Below are 20,294 nucleotides of genomic sequence, written 5' to 3'. Positions count from 1 at the left end.
CGCCACCACACTCCAGCCTGGGCGACAGAGCGAGACTCCGTCTCAAAAAAAAAAAAAAAAATTTATGAATTGTTTATTTCTAGCATTTCCCACTTAATAGTTTTGGACCATGGTTGACTGCAAGTAACTGAAATTGCAGAAAGCAAAACCACAGATAAGGGGACGGGGAATGCTATACATATCAATATTGTATTATATAAAATATTTTTATTATCTTGATAACTCAATTTCAATATAATTAGTTTCATTTCAATATAATTAGTTTCATTTGCAATCTGATGTATTTTTTATGCAAAGCATTTTTCTGAGGCTTCACCAAACCACCAAAGGGGGCTGTGATATAAATAAAAGGTTAAGAGCCTTGGGTTTAGGCTATGGAAGTTTTTGTCAAACGAGGACTCAAGGAAGTATTTTTGGAGTCTTCTAATTTTGAACTTTAAATATTGATGATAATTAAACAAATTATTATATAAAATTCCTGGTGGCTGGAATGACTGCCTTATACAGAGCACTGCCACTCCATTGCAGCTTCTGAGTTTACATTTACAACTGAGGTGGTGCCAAGCAGCTCCACCCAAATTGTTCCATTCTGATTAGGAAAAAAACAGGCTGAACTAATAAGTAATGGTGATGGTATTTAAAAAATGGTGGAGAAGTTGAGCCCTTAGTAAAATGAAGTTGCTAAACTCAAAAAACCTGTACTCTAGCAGTCGGCACCATAGTCAGGTGGGTAGAATTCAGTTGCAGAAAACACAGTAGCATTTGCCATATGAAGTTAATGATGTTAATTTGAATTGTTTCTGTTGTAATTTTGTTTGAATTTGTAAGTTTTGGGTTTTTTTACTTAGCATATGTGTCCTTAGCTTCATGTTTGTGCTTGCTTGAGTACATGCCCAGAGATCTAGGCATTTTTTCTTATTCTTTAATTGGGGGTACTTTACTAACGCACGAGAAATGTTGCGCTCTGTTACCGATAACTCTTTATGTTTTCCTCTTTATTTTTATTATTATTATTTTTTTGAGACAGAGTCTCGCTCTGTCGCCCAGGCTGGAGTGCAGTGGTGCGATCTTGGCTCACTGCAAGCTCCGCCTCCCAGGTTCACTCTGTTCTCCTGTCTCAGCCTCCCGAGTAGCTGGGACTACAGGTGCCTGCCACCACGCCCGGCTAATTTTTTTGTATTTTTAGTAGAGATGGAGTTTCACCGTGTTAGCCAGGATGGTCTCCATCTCCTGACCTCGTGATCCGCCCGCCTAGGCCTCCCAAAGTGCTGGGATTACAGGTGTGAGCCATCACTCCCGGCCCATGTTTCCCTCTTTAGTTCACCCCTGTTTCTTTTGAATGACTGAGTTCAGGTCTCAGACATTAGAGTGACTTGATTTCCAAGTCTTCCCAGACACAGGATTAAGTAGCAAATTACCTAGTAATTTCTGGAGATGTCAAGTGTGTGATTCCTGGGTTTGTCCCAAGTCACTTTTCCACAGTATGAGAACAGAAGCATATTGGTGGTTTTATTACAGTAAGCCTTGTTGGACTGCTGTTTGAATTTCTCAAGGTACAGCTTCTCTGTCATGTAAGCACCAAGCATGAGGTGAAGGGACAACAATGTCATGCTGCCAAGGGGACAAGTTGGGCTGAACATGTTGTACATAAATATTCCCCTTTCCTAGTCTACTTCTGGGAAAGCATTTATGAATATATAATATAATATATAATATCTTGTGTGTGTATATATATATATAAATATATTTTTTTTTTTTTTTTTTGAGACAGATTTTTTTTTTTCAGGTAGATCATGGCACGACTCACCTCGTTCAGGCCATTCTCCTGCCTCAGCCTCCCAAGTAGCTGGGACTACAGGCGCCCACCACCACGCCCGGCTAATTTTTTGTATTTTTAGTAGAGACGGGGTTTCACTGTGTTAGCCAGGATGGTCTCAATCTCCTGACTTCATGATCCGCTCGCCTCAGCCTCCCAAAGTGCTGGGATTACAGGCATGAGCCACCGTGCCCAGCCAATATATTCTTTCTTAAATCTGTGGCCAGGCCTATAATTGTTATCATGAAAATTAGAAAACCTACAAAATGTCAGAGGATTAAACTTTAAAGTCTGTCTCAAAGGACTCACAAAGTAGTGATTCACTTTGACCCCCTCAAAGATCAAATATCAAGCAATTTACCAGTTAGTGTTTTTAAATGGTGTGTAGCCCTTATTGGACTCTAAGTGCCATTCAAGATGGCATTGTCATTCCCAGAACTGCAGACTCCTCTCTGTCCTGCTCCCCAGCTAATCTTTTGAACATCCCAGCTGCTCACATTGCCCCTCCACAATATGGTAGCTTTTCCAGTTGTTCTGGTGACCTCACTGTATGTTTCCATGCTACTCAACAGCCTGTGGAGTGGTGGCCAGCCTTGGACAGTACTCTAGTCCCATGGCTGTGCCCTTCTTTGGGGGCAGCTTCCTCTTGGCATTGCCCCCTCCCTGTCCTCAGGAGACACTCTCTTCTCTGCCATCTTCCTCTGTGGTGTCGTGTCCTTACTCAAAAATACAAGTCCGTGTACCACCATACCTGACTCCTTGATATCGGGTGGTTTCTCTTCTGTCGTTCCAGCTCTTGAAGTGTCTAGAAAGCTCAGTTTTACATTCCTTTTCTAGAAGAAACCTGGAAAATAAGTCTTCCAGGACCTGGCTGGAGGATACAGCTTGAGGAACATCACCCAGAACAGCATTAAAGGATGTTTCTTTTTTTTTTTTCCCCAAATCAATAGGTCTTTTATTGCATCATTTAAATATCACAAGTAGGTTTTAGGAATCATCTGACATCTTGCTTCTGTAGCTGGACAACTCTTAGATCTTAGTCATCAGCCTGCTGAACAGTTTGTTTTTCAGAGACATATATGCCATCCAAAAATTTCCTGATATCCTTGCTTTTAACTGTTGTGGCTTGCTGAATTTGAAACAAGCTCAATCTTATTTCCTTTAAGGATTAATTCATCTTTCTGGGCTTGAGATACTGAACAAGCAACACCTGGTCTCATCTGAACCCTGCGGATGTATTTTTCACCCAAGAAATTTTGGATTTCAACAAGAGACCCATTCTCCTGGATAATGATGTTGATGGGGAAATGAACATACACAGACCTCATCTTGTAACAGAAGCCCAGTATAACACCCTTGATCATGTTCTGTACATGACTACAGATAGTCCGAATGGTAACCAGTGCCTTTCTGTTACTGCACCATTTGTCAACTGGGAGCCTCTTTTTTTTTTTTTCTTTCCGAGAAGACTGAGTTCTACATTGATGTGATTGAAGTTCCTCCACAGGGTTCCTCTGGGGCCTTTCATGATAACTGTGTGTCCTTTCAGAGTAATGTCGACATTTTCTGGAATGTCGATAGTCTGATTGCTGAAAATGGTCTTCATTCTCACAGTAGATGCGGCAAAGAAAGGATGTTTCTAGACCATAGTTTTGTTTTTAATTGTGATAAAAAAGCATGTAACATCAATTTACCCTCTTAACAATTTTAAAATGTACAGCATAGTATTAATACATACACACTGCTGTACAGTAGAGCTCCATAACCTTTTCATTTTGTATGACTGGAACTCTATTCCCATTGAACAATTCCCCATCTCCCCTCCCTCTCCACCATCCCCTGGCAACTACCACTCTACTTTCTGTTTCTATGAGTATGATTACTTTAGATACCTCATATAAGTGGACTTGTACAGTATTTGTCCTTTTTGACTGGCTTATTTTGCTTAGTATAATGTCCTCAAGGTTCATCCATGTTGTAACATGTATCAATTTCCTTCTTTCTATCGCTTCTCGGCCTTTTGGCTAAGATCAAGCGTAGAATTTCCTTCTTTCTAAGGCTGAATAATATTCCATTATTACACCACATTTTCTTTCATCCAACAATGGACATTAGGTTGTTTTCACATCTTGGTTATTGTGAACAATGCGGCAATGAATGTGGGCATGCAAATATTTCTTTGAGATCTTTATTTCAAGTCTTTCGGCTGTATTCCCAGAAGTGGGATTACTGGATCATATGGTAGCTCTATTTTTAAGTTTTTGAGGAACCTCCATAGTGTTTTCCATAGTAGATGCACTATTTACAATCCTACCAACAGTGTGCAAGGTTTTCAATTTCTCTACATTCATCAACATTTGTTTGTGATGGGGTTTCCCTAGGTTGCCCAGGCTTGACTCACATTCCTGGGCTCAAGCAATCTTCCTGCCTCAGCCTCCTCAGTAGCTGGAACTACAGGCATGTGCCACTGTCCCTGACTAACACTGTTTTTCGGTTTTGTTTTGTTTTTATAGTGGCCATCCTAATGGATGTGAGGTGATAATTCACTGTGGTTTATGATTTGCATTTCCCTCATTAGCCTTTTATAGGCTTGTAGACCATTTGTATATCTTCTTTGGAGAAATGTCCATTCAAGACCTTCGCCTACTTTTTAATCAAGATTTGTTTGTTTGCTACTGAATTGTGGAAATTCTTTACATATTCTGGGTATTAATCCATTATCAGATATATGCTTTGCAAGTATTTTCTCCCATTCCATAGGTTGCCGCTTCACACTGTTTCTTTTGCTGTGCAGAGGTTTTTAAGTTTGATGTAGTTTCATTTTTACTTTTGTGGCCTGTGCTTTTGGTGTTACATCTAAGAAACCAGTGCCCATTCCAAGGTCATGAAGCCTTCCTCCTAAGTTTTCTTCTTGTAGTTTTATAGTTTAAGACCTTATGTTTAGGTCTTTAATCCATTTTGAGTTAATTTTTGTATATAACATAAGGTTAAGAGTCCATCTACATTCTTTTACATGTGAATGTTGTCTCATGTGAATGGTCTCAGCACCATTTGTTGAAAAGACTGCCCTTTCCTCATTGTGTAGTCTTGGCATCTTTGCTGAAGATCATTTGACCATATATGTGTGGGCTCCCTATTTTGTTCCATTGGTCTATATGACTATCTTTATGCCAGCACCATACTATTTTGTTTACTATAGCTTTGTCATGTTTTGAAATCCAGAAGTGTGAGGCCTCTAGCTTTGTTCTTCTCTCTCACATTGTTTTTTTACTATTTGGAGTCCTCTTAAGATTCCATATGAATTTTAAGATGATCTTTTCTATTTCTGCAAAACATGCTATTGGTAGACCAGGGTTCCTTAACCTGTGGTCTCAGAATCCCTGGATGGCATTCAGGGTGCTGAGGGCCCCTGACACTTTGTGTTTCTGCTGCTAAGCATTTTTATCTGGTCTCTGCTGAGACATATGAGCGTTCCCAGGAGCCTACAGTCTAGGCTCCTAATTCTAGGAGCCTAGTCAAGAGTAATAGCCATGGGCAGTGGATTTGTCATGATGCAAGGGGAAATCACAAATAAGCATCAAATTCAAAGGAGCTCATGGAATACATAGCCGGCTTTTTTTTTTTTTTTTTTTTTTTTTCGAGGCAGGGTCTCTCTGTCACCTGGGCTGGAGTACAGTGATATGATCATAGCTAATTTTTTTTCTTTTCTTTTCTTTTTTTTTTTTTGAGACGGAGTCTTGCTCTGTCGCCAGGATGGAGTGCAGTGGTGCGGTCTTGGCTCACTGCAACCTCTGACTCCCTGATTCACGCAATTCTCCTGCTTGAGCCTCCCAAGTAGCTGGGATTACAGGATTACAGGCACGCGCTACCACGCCCAGCTAATTTTTGTATTTTTAGTAGAGACAGGGTTTCACCATGTTGGCCAGGATGGTCTCCATCTCCTGACCTCATGATCCGCCCACCTCGGCCTCCCAAAGTGCTGGGATTACAGGCATGAGCCACCATGCCTGGCTCATGCTTGGCTAATTTTTAAAGATTGTTTTGTAGAAGTGGGGGTGTCTCGCTGTGTTACCCAGGCTGGTCTTGAACTCCTGGCCTCAAGCATTCCTCCCACCTCAGACACAAAGCATTGGGATTACAGGCGTGAGCCACTATGCCCAGCCAATCTGACTTTATTATTACTTACTATTGTTGCTGTTGGATTCTTCAGTTAGCATTGTGACACTCTGGGGAAAATACTGCTGTCTTAATCTATACACTCATGTAAGACTTTATTACATACAGAACATTAACTGATTATTGCAATGGATAGTATTTTGTCCTAAAATGGATGTCCACTTTTCTCAAAACCTGACCTTTTCTGTTTGGCTCTCTGGTGGTGTACCATCTGAGGCTGTAAGTCCCACAGGAACTGGACAGTATCATTTTTATTTGTTTGTGTTTATTTTTGAGATAGGATCTTGATCTGTTAACAGCCCAGGCTGGAGTGCAGTGGCACAATCACCACTCATTGCAGCCTCAATCTCCCAGGCTCAAGCAATCCTCCCACAGCCTCCCAAGTAGCTGGGACCACAGGCATGCACCACCACACCCGGCTAATTTTTGTATTTTTTGTAAAGGCATGGTCTTGCTATGTTACCCAAGCTGGTCTCGAACTCCTGGACTGAAACAATCCACATGCCTCGGCCTCCCAGAGCACTGGGATTATAGGTGAGCCACCTCTTTGGACCGCTAATATCTTTTTTTTTTTTTTTTTTTGAGACAGGGTCTTGCTCTGTTGCTCAAGCTGGAGTGCAGTGGCACGATCTCAGCTCACTGCAACCTCTGCCTCCCAGGTTCAAGAGATTCTTGCGCCTCAGCCTCCCAAGTAGCTGGAATTACAGGCGTGAGTCATCACGTCCAGCTAATTTTTGCATTTTTAGTAGACAGGGTTTCACCATGTTGGCCAGGCTGGTCTTGAACTCCTGGCCTCAAGTGGATCTGCCTGCTTTGGCCTCCTAAAGTGCTGGGATTACAGACATAAACCACTGCACCTAGCCCTGACAGTATTTTGTTTTTTTTTTTTTTTTTTTGAGATGGAGTCTCGCTCTGTCGCCCAGGCTGGAGTTCAGTGGTACAACCTCCACCTTCCAGGTTCAAGCGATTCTCCTGCCTCAGCCTCCTACAGTAGCTGGGACTACAGGTGTGTGCCACCATGCCTAGCTAATGTTTTGTATTTTTTAGTAGAGATGGGGTTTCACCATGTTAGCCAGGATGGTCTCGATCTCCTGATCTCATGAGCTGCCCACCTCAGCCTCCCAAAGTGCTGGGATTACAGGCGTGAGCCACCGCACCCGGCCTGACAGTATCATTTTTAATTGTCCTTGCTCTAATCTTGTTAAGTGTAGGTGTTTGTGATGAAAATGTTACTTGTGTGTATGTTCCCTGGCTATGTCCAGAGGGTTAGGAAGCAGCTTCACAATGTGTTTACACATTTTGCTCAGTAGCTTGTATTCTTAAACTGCTATTGGAACAATAACATTTTTAAAATAATTGTTAATTTAATAATTGTTAATGAGACTCTTGCTGGTTAAAACACAAGTGAAATAACAAGATCTTATGCTTTATTTTTCATAATTCAAGGCATTCCTTTCCTCCTGTAAAGCACCACCTGAAATATTAGGATAACGTTGCAAACATTAGTTGCAAACATTTGTGGGTACAAAACTCCTTGTACCCACAAAGCAAATTTGCCAATCTTGTGTTGGTTTTCCCCCTCTGCCCCTCTCTTTGAAGTGCTATGGCTTTGTCCTCAGTCCTTTTCCCTCCGGAGCCACAACTTTTCTCAGGGGTGTAGAGATACTTTACCATTCAGTGTGTGCTGTCACGAACATCACCGGTCAGAAAACCATTCATGCACTGCCAGGGTCATTAGTGAGTGCCTACCTTGAGCCAGTCAGGTGCTAGCATTTCCCCAGAGGAACAATACAAGTTGCATTCTGGTGACAGGCCTCGTGAAAACTTTTGGTGGTCAAATATGTTAGGGAAATCCAGAGTTACATAACATTTAAAAGATGACTGCAGAATGTTTCTTTTTCCTAATACGTTAATGTGTCTCCTATATTTGCGTGAGAGGTGTAGACAACAGAACATACACTGTTCTTCCCAACTTGTTTGACCAGGTAATCTCTTTTTCACAAGTGTGGAGTTCCTCTGAATCCGCTTTGGGAAAGGCAAGTTTCTAGAAAACTCACATCAGCTCTTAAACCAGCTTTGCCATTTTTATTGTTTCCTGTAGATAAACACATGTACTAAATGTTCTCACATACCTTTTTTTTTTCTTTTTCTGGTGAGGCAGGGTCCCTATCTGCCACCCAGACTAGAGTGCAGTGGCGCAATCACGGCTCACTGCAGCCTCGACCTCCTGGGCTCAAGCGATACTCCCATCTCAGCCTCCCGAGTAGTGGGGATTACAGACGCGCGCCACCATCTGGTTAATTTTTGTGGAGACAGGGGGCTCTCCAGGTTGACCACGCTGGTCTGGAACTCCTGCCCTCAGGTGATCCTCCCGCCTAGGCCTCCCACACTGCTGGGATTCCAGGTATGAACCTCGTGGGCGCCTCCATCTTCTAATTTCTGGCTGAGCCAGATGATTCAGGGAAAAAAGGGACTTCCGGTTTTAAAATGGCGGCTTGACTTCCCCGCCCCCCCGAAAGCCGAAAACAAATATGCAGCCCCGAGATTTTCCCCGGCAACAATCTGGAGCTCAGATTTGAGGATGACACAGATCCCGGGAGCACGGAGAAGTGAAAATCTTCCGAGCAGGAGGTAGGAAAATCGAGCTTTCACAGCCGCCACGCCCCTCCCCACCACTCAGCCCCACACCAGGCGCGGGGAAACTTTCCCTCTGCGCGCGGGTTCCGTGGTGAGAAAAGTGAGGCCCAAGTGTCAGCCAGGTTTCCCGCCATGTTGGGTTTCCTGGCAGGAGGCGTGTCCTTGCCTCAGCCATGGAAAACGCGGTGCCTGCTGAGGGGAGCCACATCCCCAGGACTGGCAGAGACAAAGGGGACGGTGGGCGGACCACCATCCCCAGCCCTGGAAACTGCTCTGTAGCCAATCAGAGCGGGTACTCAGCAGCGCCGAACTGGAGGAGGCCAGTCCCCAGGTGCTTGGGCGCCAACCCCTAGGCAGCCTTCCCCCACAGGTAGACGGAGGGGGTGGGTACCTGACCATTTATTGTATTACTCTTCGAACTGTGCGTATATTTTATGTGTACTCCTTCGAATTTTTTTTTTTTTTTCCCCAAAAGTTAGGTTTTCTGCCGGGCACGGTGACTCACGCCTATAACCCCAGCACTTTCGGAGGCTGAGGCGGGCAGATCACCTGACGTCAGGAGTTGTAGACCAGTCTGGCCAACATGTTGCAACCCCGTCTCTACTAAAACTACAAAAATTCGCTGGGCACCATGGCTCACGCCTGTAATCCTTGCACTTTTACTTTGGGAGTCCAAGGCTAGCGGATCGCTTGAGTCCAGGACTACAAAGACCAGCTTGGGCAACATGGCGAAACCCCGTCTCCACCAAAAAAAAAAAAAAAATTAAATAAAAAAAATCCCAACAACAACCCAAAACTAAAAAATTAGCCAGGCGTGGCTGCCCACGCCTATGGTCCCAGCTACTCGGGAGGAGGGAGGATTATTTGGGCCCGCAAGGCGGAGGATGCAGTGAGCTGAGATCACGCCACTGCATTCCAGCCTGGGTGACAGTGTGACCTTGTCTACAAAAAAAAATTGTTGGCCGGGCGCGGTGGCTCACGCCTGCAATCCCAGCACTTTGGGAGGCTGAGGCGGGCAGATCACAAGGTCAGGAGATCGAGACCATCCTGGATAACACAGTGAAAACCTGTCTCTACTAAAAATATAAAAAATTAGCTGGGCGCGGTGGCAGGCACCAGTAGTCCCAGCTGCACGGGAGGCTGAGGCAGGAGAATGCCGTGAACCCGGCAGGCAGAGCTTGCAGTGAGCCGAGATCGCGCCACTGCACTCCAGCCTGGGCGACAGAGTGAGACTCTGTCTCAAAAAAATAAATAAATAAATAAAAATTTCTTTTTGTAGAGGTGAGGTCTCGCTATGTTGTTCGGGCTGGTCTCGAACTCCTGGGCTCAAGCGATACTCCCATCTCAGCCTCTCGAGTAGCTGGGATTACAGACGCGCACCACCGTCCGACTAATTTTTGTATTTTTTTGTAGAGACGGGGTGCGAGGTGGGGGGGGGGTGTCTCTCCATGTTGCTGAGGCTGGTCTCGAACTCCTGCCCTTAGGCGATCCTCCCGCCTGGGCATCCCACATCGCTGGGATTCCAGGCATGAACTCATTGGGCGCCTCCGTCTTCTAACTTGTGGCTGAGCCAGATGATTGAGGGAGAAAGAGGGCTTCCGGCTTTAAAATGGCGGCTTGACTTCCCTGCCCCCCCGGAAAGCCAAAAACACATATACAGCCCCGAGAATTTCCTCAGCGAGAATCTGGAGCTCAGATTTGAGGATGAGACAGATCCCGGGAGCACGGAGAAGTGAAAATCTAACGAGCAGGCGGTAGGAAAATTGGGCTTTCACATCCGCCAAGCCCCTCCCCACCACTGAGCTCTGCAGCAGGCGCGGGGGAAAGTTTCTGTAGTGGGAAAAGTGAGGCCCAAGTGTCAGCCAGCTTTCCCACCATATTGGGTTTCCTGGTAGGAGGCCGGTGCTTGCCTCAGCCATGGAAAACGTGGTGCCTGCTGAGGAGAGCCACATCCCCAGGACTGGCAGAGACAAAGGGGACGGTGGGCGGACCACCATCCCCGGCCCTGGAAACTGCTCTGTAGCCAATCAGAGCAGGTACTCAGCAGCGCCAAACTGGAGGCCAGTCCCCAGGTGCTTGGGCGCCAACCCCTAGGCAGCCTTCCCCCCAGGTAGACAGAGTGGGTGGGTACCTGAGCATTTATTGTATTACCCTTAGAACTGTGGGTATATTTTATGTGTACTCCTTTGAATGTTTTTTTTTTTTTTCCCCCCCAAAAGTTATGTTTTTCGGCCGGACACGGTGACTCACGCCTATAATCCCAGCAGTTTCGGAGGCTGAGGTGGGGGTGGGGATGGCCTGAGGTCAGGAGTTCGAGACCAGCATGGCCAACATGGTGCAACCCCGTCTCTACTAAAAATACAAAAATTTGCTGGGCACCGTGGTTCACACCTGCAATCTTTGCAGTTTGGGAGGCCAAAGCTAGCGGATCGCTTGAGTCCAGGACTACGAAGACCAGCCTGGACAACCCGGCAAAACCTCGTCTCACAAAAAGAAAAAAAAAAATCTCAACAACAACAAAAATCTCCAAAACCAAAAAATTAGCCAGGCTTGGCTGCCCACACCTGTGGTCCCAGCTACTCAGGAGGAAAGATTATTTGAGCCCGCAAGGCAGAGGGTGCAGTGAGCCGAGATCATGCCAGTGCACTCCAGCCCAGGCGAAAGCCTGGGTGACAGAGTGAGACCTTGTCTCCAAAAAAATTTGTTTTTGTAGAGGTGAGGTCTCACTATGTTGTTCGGGCTGGTCTGGAATTTCTGGGCTCAAGCAATCCTCCCACCTCAGCCTCCTCAGTAGCTGGGATTACAGACACGCGACACCGTCCGACTAATTTTTGTATTTTTTGTAGAGACGGGAGGGGGAGGAGGCGGGGGGGGGGTCTTTCCATGTTGCCGAGGCTGGTCTCGAACTCCTGCCCTCGGGCTATCCTCCCGCCTGGGCATCCCACATCGCTGGGATTCCAGCCATGAGCGAGTGCCGCCTCCATCTTCTAACTTGTGGCTGAGCCGAGATGATTCAGGGAGAAAGGGAACTTCCGGTTTTAAAATGGTGGCTTGACTTCCCCGCCCCCCAGAAAGCCAAAAACAATTATGCGGACCCGAGATTTTCCCCAGCGACAACCTAGAGCTCAGATTTGAGAATGAGACAGATGCTGGGGACACGGAGAAGTGAAAATCTTCCGAACAGACAGTAGGAAAATCGGGCTTCCACATCCGCCACGCCCCTCTCCGCCACTGAGCCCTACACCAGGAACCAGGCACAGGGAAACTCTTCCCCGAGCGCTCGGGTTCCGTGGTGAGAAAAGTGAGGCCCAAAAGTCAACCAGGTTTCTCACCATGTTGGGTTTCCTGGCAGGAGGCCTGTCCTTGCCTCAGCCATGGAAAACGTGGTGCCTGCTGAGGGGAGCCACATCCCCAGGACTGGCAGAGACAAAGGTGACGGTGGGCGGACCGCCGTCCCCGGCGCTGGAAACTGCTGTTTCCAGGAGAGTCTCCAGGGAGGATCGCCTGAGGGCAGGAGTTCGAGACCAGCCTGCGGAGAGGCTCTGTCGGAGCTGGTACTCAGCAGCGCCTTGCTGGAGGAAGCCGGTCCCCAGGTGCTTGGGCGCCAACCCCTAGGCAGCCTTCCCGCTCAGGTAGAGGGAGTACCTTTACCTCTACCTAAAGTAATACAATACCTTTATTGTACTACTCTTCGAACTGTGCGTATATTTTATGTGTACTCCTTTGAATGTATTTTTTCTTTTTTCCGAAAGTTATGGTTTTTGGCCGGGCGCGGTGGCTCACGCCTGTAATCCCAGCGCTTTGGGAGGCTGAGGCGGGCGATCACCTGAGGTCAGGAGTTTGAGACTAGCCTGGCCAAGATGGTGAAAACCCATCTCTACTAAAAATACAAAAATCAGCCGGTGGTGGGCGCATGTAATCCCAGCTACTCGGGAGCCTGGGACAGGAGAATCGCTTGAACCCGGGAGGCGGAGGTTGCAGTGAGCCGAGATGGCACCACGGCACCCCAGCTTGGGAGACAAAGCAAGACATCATTTTAATAAAAAAAAAAGTTTTGTTTTTCTCTTGCGTTAATATTAAGCACTGCAGCTTTTACAATCCACATGCTATTATTTGTTGACTTCAGAAATGTAGAACCAGGAGGGCACGGTGGCTAACGCCTGTAATCCCAACACTTTGAGAGGCCAATTTCTTGGCGGGTGGATTTCTTGGGCCCCGGAAGTTTCATTTTTTGTAGAGACATGGCAAAACCCCATCTCTGCAAAAAATACAAAAATTAGCAGGGAGTGGTGGCGGGCACCTGTAGTCCCAGCAACTCAGGAGGCTGAGGCAGGAGGATTTCTTCAGCCCGGGAGGTCAAGGCTGCAGGGAGCCATGATCGTGCCACTGCACTCCAGCCTGGGCGACAGAGCATGACCGTATCTCAAAAAATAATAATAATAAATAGAAATGGAGAATCAACTTCCTGAAGTTTGCTTTTGTTGTTGTTTTGAGACAGAGTTTCACTCTTGTTGCCCAGGCTGGAGTGCAATGGCGTGATCTCCGCTCACCGCAACCTCCACCTCCCGGGTTCAAGCGATTCTGCTGCCTCAGCCTCCCGAATAGCTGGGATTACAGGCATGTGCCACCACTCCTGGCTAATTTGGTATTTTTAGTAGAGATGTGTTTCTCCATGTTGGTCAAGCTGGTCTCGAATTCCCAACCTCAGGTGATCTGCCTTCCTTGGCTTCCCAAAGTGCTGGGATTACAGGCGTGAGCCACTGCACCCGGCCTCAAGTTTTAAATTATAATAAACATTGACCATTTTTGGTTTGTGCTAGAAGAAAAAAATCCTTTCTCACTTATCTACTATTTTAAATTTTTTTTCAAACTATGCATAAGATTTTGATGCTTGGAATGCCTGTAAATATTACTCAGTTTAGCTGTGTACCACATAATAGAATACTTCCTCCTCTATCCTTGTAAAGACATAATCTCCTTGGGGTGTTTGGCATAGTGGTTAAGAGCACAGAGTGGGAAATCAGGCCGACTTGTATTCAGATTCACAGTTCATGACTTGTCTGTATGGCACTGGGTAAATTGCGTCACTTCTTGCAGCCTTGGTTTCTGGATGTGTAGGATGGGGTTTGGAGACTTAGATTGGGATAATGCATGTAAGACTCTATAAATTGCAGCCATTTGTATAAAGTACTTACCAGCACTATTGTTGGATGTAATCTTGTGAACTAGCAGGTAGAATGAGTGACTGTTGGTTTTAGGTGCAGGAGCAGGTTTTCCTGTGCTCTACTTTTGTAATGGTTAATTTTGCATGTCCACTTGGCTGGGCCACGAGATGCCCAAATATTTGGCCAAACATTATTCTGGGTGTGTCTGTGAGAATGTTTTGGGAAGAGACTAACATTTGAATGAGTAGACTGAGTAAAGCAGCTTGTCTTTCCTAACGTGAGTGGATTTCATTGAATCAGTTTAGAGCCTCAATAAAACCAAAATGCTAACCTTCCTTCCAGAGTAAAGGGATAACTCCTTCAGCCCGACTGCCTTGAGTGGGATCTGGTCTTTTCCTGCCTCAGACTTCAACTGAAACATAAGCTCTTATGTTTCTCAAAGCCTGCCAGCTTTCAGACTAGAATTTACACTATTGCCTCTCCTGCTTCTCAGGCTTTTGGACTCCAGCTGGAGCTATACCTTTGATACGCCTGGGTCCCCAGCTTGCCAATACATTCTCATTAGGATAAATCTTTCTATGTTATATATATATCCCATTTGTCCTGTTTCTCTGAAGAACCGTGACTAAAACAAACTGGGTCCCACTCGTCACCCAGGCTGGAGTGCAGTGACACAGTCACGACTCACTGTATCCCTGACCTCTTAGGTTCAAGCAATCCTCCCAAGTAGCTGGGATCACAGGTACATGCCACCATGCCTGGCTTATTATTATTATTATTATTATTTTTTAATTTGGGGCCAGGCATGGTGGCTCATGCCTGTAATCCCAGCACTTTGGGAGGCTGAGGCAGGCGGATCACTTGAGTCCAGGAGTTCGAGACCGGCCTAGGAAATATGGCAAAACCCAGTCTCTACCAAAAAAAAAAAATATATGTGTGTGTGTGTGTATATATATATATATATATATATTCAGACATGTTGGCTCATATATGTGAATAGATAGCTATTCAGGAGACTGAGGTGGGAGGATTTGAGCCTGAGAGGTAGAGGTTCCAGTGAGCCAAGATCACCATTGTACTTCAGCCTGGGCGACAGTGAGAAGACCTTTGCTCAAAAAAATTTTTTTTGTAGAGAAAAGGTCTTGCTATGTTGCTTGGGTGGGTCTTGAACTCCTGCATTCAAGTATCCTCCCACCTCGGCCTCCCAAAGTTGAGATTACATGTGTGAGCCACCCCTGGTGTGTTCTTAAACCCAAAGAGGAGCTTACAGATGGGGAGAAGCAAATACCTGATGTATGAATATAGATAACTGTCACTGTCAAATAACTGTCTCTGAAAACTCTTCCTTTTAATATATGCTCAGCCGATGAGTAAATACATTTCAAGCATGCCCAAAGCCATTTTTAAGTACCAACGCTCTTAATGGAAGGCATTGCTGCTGTCAATATGATGTGCCAGTGAGATACTTGCCTTAATGAACACCAATTTGAAAGATTTAAACATTCTCTATTCTCTTGATATGTATTTCAACTTTTCAGGATCTGCTTTCTAGGTAAAAAGGATAAAATAAAAGGAGGGGTGCCTGCCGCCAAAACAGAAACTTCAGATATCAGAAACTAGGGTTAAGAGATTTTTGGTATATGCACACAGATCGGAAAAGTGTGCTGATGCCTATTCGGTACCAAGTGAATGTTGTCAGTGTCTTCAAATGGGTCAAAATGTCTCAAGTATTGAGATCCAGAATGACTGAAATAATCTCCTGCTTCTGACGTGATCAGGTATCAAAGTGTGGGTTTTAGTGTGTGTTTCAGTCCCCAAGTCTCCCATTCCCTTGTAGTTCTCATTTGTGGATTGAATGAATGTCGCATGCTTGTGTTTCCATAGCAGACTTTGCCTCGTGGTTTTGAAGTGGTCTCCGTGCTGTTTGAAGTGCCACAGGCAATGGTGGTGAGAACTGGGTGCTGATACATACTGCAAGTCAGTAGTTCTGAGGAAACATCCGTCACTGTGATTAGTCTCTTTTTCTGCCACTTCCTGTTCCTAGTAGATCAAAGGGCTAAAAATGCCCCTGTGTCAGTAATTGTCTACCAAACCATCTGTACATACAGATCATGCTGTTTAGGTTTACAGGTACGTACCCAAAATGAAGAACATTTGTCTTGTTGTTGTCAGGATATATGTAGCAGTCCTACCAGAATCAATGCTCCACAGATTCATCAAGAGGGGCACCAATTCTATTTTAGTATGTGCATTTCCTATTGACAAACAGTGGCTCTCTTTCCATTGAAATATGTTATTCGCCTCAGTGAATCCTAATACAGTGGTTTTAACGTCACAATTGCATGTGCTAATAGAATACCCAAGCTTCTAGAAAGAGTTATTTATATGCATTGTCTCCATTTCTGAACTTCCTATTCATTCCTCCACTCCAGCCCCCATCACTGCATAGAATCATTTTCCCCATGGTCACCAGTGACCTCTGTCTCACTAGATTCAGTGGGCATCCTCAGGCTTCTTTCTTGACCTCCCAGCAGGATTCAGTCCTGAGAATCACACTCTCTCTGCTGAAACACCCTCCTCCCTTAGCTTTCTGGACAGCCCCTTCTGCTAGTGTTACTCTTTGCTCTCTGACCGCTGCCTACTCCTCTGGCTCTTTTGTGGGTTATTTCCTACACTCAGTTACTGAATGTTGAGGCTTGTCAAGGTCCTCCCCAGTCCTCTTTCTCTTACTGTATGTTTTCTCCCAACTCTCTCATTCTTGCCCAATATTTCCTTTTTCTTCTCTTTTTTAGAGATGGGGTCTCACTTTGCCACCCAGGCTGGAGTGTAGAGGTACAATAATAGCTCACTGGAGTCTCCAACTCCTGGCCTCAAGCAGTCCTTCCTCAGCCTCCTGAGTACTGGGACCACAGGTGTGCATCACCACACCCGGCTAATTTTCTTTTTCTTTTTTTTTTTAGAAATGGGGTCTTGCTTTGTTTCCCAGGCTGGTGTCAAACTGCTGGCTTCAACCAATCCTCCTGCCTCAGCCTCCCACAAAGTGTTGGAATTACAAGTGTGAGCCACCATGCCTGGCCAAATGCCTGGTGTTTCAAGTACCATATATGCCAACGATCTCAAATACAGATCCCTAGCCCAGGGCTCACCCTCTGTTACAGTCATGTATCCAGATGCTAATTAGCACCACCATTTAGGCATCTCAAAGGTACTTAACAATTAGACATGTTCAAAATTCATGCTTTTCTCCCCAAGAAAAAGGAGGAGAGGAAGAAGTGTGTTAGTCTGTTTTGCATTGCTTATAAAGGAATACCCGAGACTGGGTAATTTACAAAGAAAGGAGGTTTATTTGGGTCACAGTTCTGCAGGCTCTACAAGGGTGGCACCAGAATCTGCTCAGCTTCTGGTGAGGTCTCAGGAAGGTTTTACTCAGAGTAGAAGGTGGAGGGGGAACACGCATGTCACATGGTGAGAAGGGAGCAAGGGAGAGAGGAGGAGGTGCCAGATTCTTTTTTTTTTTTTTTTTTTTTTTTTTTTTTGAGACGGAGTCTTGCTCTGTCACCAGGCTGGAGTACAGTAGTGCGCGATCTTGGCTCACTGCAACCTCTACCTCCTGTGTTCATGCAATTCCCCTGCTTTAGCCTCCTGAGTAGCTGGGACTACAGGCATGCGCCACCACGCCTGGCTAATTTTTGTATTTTAGTAGAGACGGAATTTCCCCACGTTGGCCAGGATGGTCTCGACCTCCTGACCTCGTGATCCACCTGCCTCGGCCTCCCAAAGTGCTGGGATGATAGGCATGAGCCACTGCACACAGCCCAAGCCTTGCTTTTGTACTCTATTCCTGTCATGATGAACAAGACGTCTATTCATGCAGTTCCACAGGCCACGCACCTGAGAATCTTGCTTAACCGCTTTTTCTCCCCATGTTCCAGTCAGTTGTCAATCTTGTTTTATCTTCAAGATGCCTCCACTTCTCTGTATCTCTACTCCTTCTCTAGTGCCACAATTAAGGTGACGACTAACACCGTCTTGTGTCTGAACTATTGCAATAGCCTCCTTTCTAGCTTCCCAAATCTCCATTGTCCCATTCCAGCCCAATTCCGCTTACATCCTTCAGTAGCTTCCCTCCACTCTTAGGATAAAGACCCATATACTCAGCACGGCCATAGAATAAAGACCTATACACTCAGCACAGCCATAGACCCTGCATGGTCCACCCTGTCTTCCTTTCTGACCTCCACTTCCTAGAACAGTTTTACTAGCCACATAGGCCTTTCAGGTGTCAGTTACACCTGCTTCCCTGCCACCACAGAGCCTCTGCACATGCTGTTCCCTCTGAAATGCTTTCCCTCCTATGCGTCTACCTTGCATTGCCTGTCATCCTTCAGACCTTCCCAGATGTCACTTCCTCAGGGGAGCCTCCTCGACTCCCTCCAGTAGATAAGTTGGCCTTCTATAAGCTTTCACAGTGAGATGCACCTCATCTTTATGGCCCTCCTGTCTATGTGTGATTATATATCTCCTAGGGCAATTGTTTAATTAATGGCTGGCTCCCAATTAGCCAATGAATTTCAAGCAGATAGACACCATATATCTACTTCTGCTTACCTTTGTGCCTTCAGCTTAGCTATTGCAAATACTAAGAATGTTAAACTGTTGAACAATAAAAGCGGTTTTTCAGTTTTGTTTTAAAGTATTTTAGTGGCTGTGCAAGGTGACTCATGCTTGTAATCTCAGCACTTTGGGAGCAAGGTAGGAAGATTGCTTGAGTCCAGGAGTTCAAGACCAGCCTGGGCAACATAGTGAGCCCTTCTCTCTGCAAAAAAAATTAAAAAATTAGCCAGGTGTGATGGCGTGTACCTGTAGTCCTGGCTACTCAGAAGGCTGAGGAGGGAGGATGGCTTGAGCCCAGGGGTTAGAGGCTGCAGTGAGCTATGATTGTACCACTGCACTCCAGCCTGGGTGACAGAGCAAGACCTTATCTCTAAAAAAAAAAAAGTTTTAGTGGGTTTGTATATGCATTTCCTTAAATAACTATAAATATAAAGGTTTTCTACTTGCCTCTTTTGATATATTTCTCAATCATGAATGGATCTACAAAAAGGGAGGAAGTGGTAGGCACCCAAAGAGCCAGAGCCTGCAGTAAATGAGGTTTTTGATGTCCTAGGTCTTATTTAAATCCTGAATGTCGGCCGGGCACCGTGGCTCATACTTGTAATCCCAGCACTTTGGGAGGCCAAGGCAGATGGATCACGAGGTCAGGAGATCGAGACCATCCTGGCTAACACAGTGAAACCCCGTCTCTACTAAAAATACAAAAAAAAATTAGCCAGGCATGGTGGTGGGTGCCTATAGTCCCATCTACTCGGGAGGCTGAGGCAGGAGAATGGCGTGAACCCGGGAGGCAGAGCTTGCAGTGAGCCAAGATCACGCCACTGCACTCCAGCCTGGGTGACAGAGCAAGACTCTGTCTCAAAAAAAAAAAAAAAAAAAATCCTGAATGTCACAGGTGTTATTGCACTTCTGACTCAGTGCTGCTGAAAATGTCCCCCAAGAGACTGCCACTTGTTTCGAGGGACTATGAGCCTTGGTACCTCCCAATTCTGGACATTTTCTAAGCTGTATCATCATGTTTTCATAATCTGACAACCTGCAGCTCAGTTAATGACATAAAACAATTCCGTGATCTCTAAGCAAGCCCCCAGCACATTGAAGTCACTGGATGAGACCTCAACACCATGGGCCCCTCCTCTCCACTGGGCTGACTCTGCCAGCTCACTCTCAGCTGAAGCTGCCCTTGCTGCTCCTGCCTCTGCCATGTCTACCACTCTGTATAGCTGCCCTTTTCTTACTGCTCTGGCCACTGGCTGCCAAAAAGAGACAGGGCCACTACCCTGGCCCTCATGACATTAAGCTGCAGCTACCATCTCTGCTAACGCGAGGGGAGGGATGGTTTCTCCACTGTCATCAAGTCCAGCTCTCTTGAGTCTGGGCCAGACCTTGAATAGTCTGGCTTGTGAACGAGACACCAGCTAGTTCTTCAAGATGGTGTTCATGTGGCCCAGCGCTCTTCTACCTTAGGACGAGTTCCTGCCCACCCAGCTTGCTTCTCTCAGAAGTTTGGGGCAGCATTTTTCTACCTTTCTTATTTAGGAGCCCAACCTTTTTTTTGAGACAGTCTCGCTCTGTCTGGAGTGCAGTGGCGTGATCTCGGCTCACTGGAACCCAGGTTGAAGTGATTCTCCTGCCTCAGCCTCACAAGTAGCTGGGACTCCAGGAGTGTGCTACCACACCTGGCTAATTTTTGTATTTTCAGTAGAGACGGGGTTTCACCATGTTGGCCAGGCCGGTCTCGAACTCCTGACCTCAGGTGATCCACCCGCCTCGGCCTCCCAGAGTGCTGGGATTACAGGCGTGAGCCACCGCGCCCGGTCCCCAGAGCCCAGCTTTGAATCCCAACATCCTCTCTGCCATTTCCCAAGACACCCAGTGGGCCTCTG

The 20,294-nt window shown here is 46.0% G+C and overlaps 1 long non-coding RNA gene and 1 pseudogene across 1 annotated transcript in view; one reads left to right on the top strand and one right to left on the bottom strand.

The window, feature by feature from the left end:
- Window positions 1-2,852: 2,852 nt before the first annotated feature.
- On the bottom strand, window positions 2,853-3,422 carry LOC116482152 (large ribosomal subunit protein uL6-like; annotated as a pseudogene).
- A 5,161-nt stretch (window positions 3,423-8,583) lies between these two features.
- Window positions 8,584-20,294, top strand: part of LOC131381192 (uncharacterized) — a 63,030-nt gene continuing 51,319 nt past the window's right edge. The window contains exon 1 of the long non-coding RNA XR_009209751.1: window positions 8,584-8,623. This is a non-coding gene — a long non-coding RNA (uncharacterized LOC131381192). The remainder of the gene's footprint in view (window positions 8,624-20,294) is intronic.

Source organism: Hylobates moloch, unplaced genomic scaffold (assembly GCF_009828535.3).
Source record: "Hylobates moloch isolate HMO894 unplaced genomic scaffold, HMol_V3 SCAFFOLD_14, whole genome shotgun sequence".
NCBI classification, from domain to species: Eukaryota; Metazoa; Chordata; class Mammalia; order Primates; family Hylobatidae; genus Hylobates; species Hylobates moloch.
The sequence above is the reverse complement of the archived record's forward strand: the minus strand, read 5'-3'. Positions and strand labels throughout refer to the sequence as shown.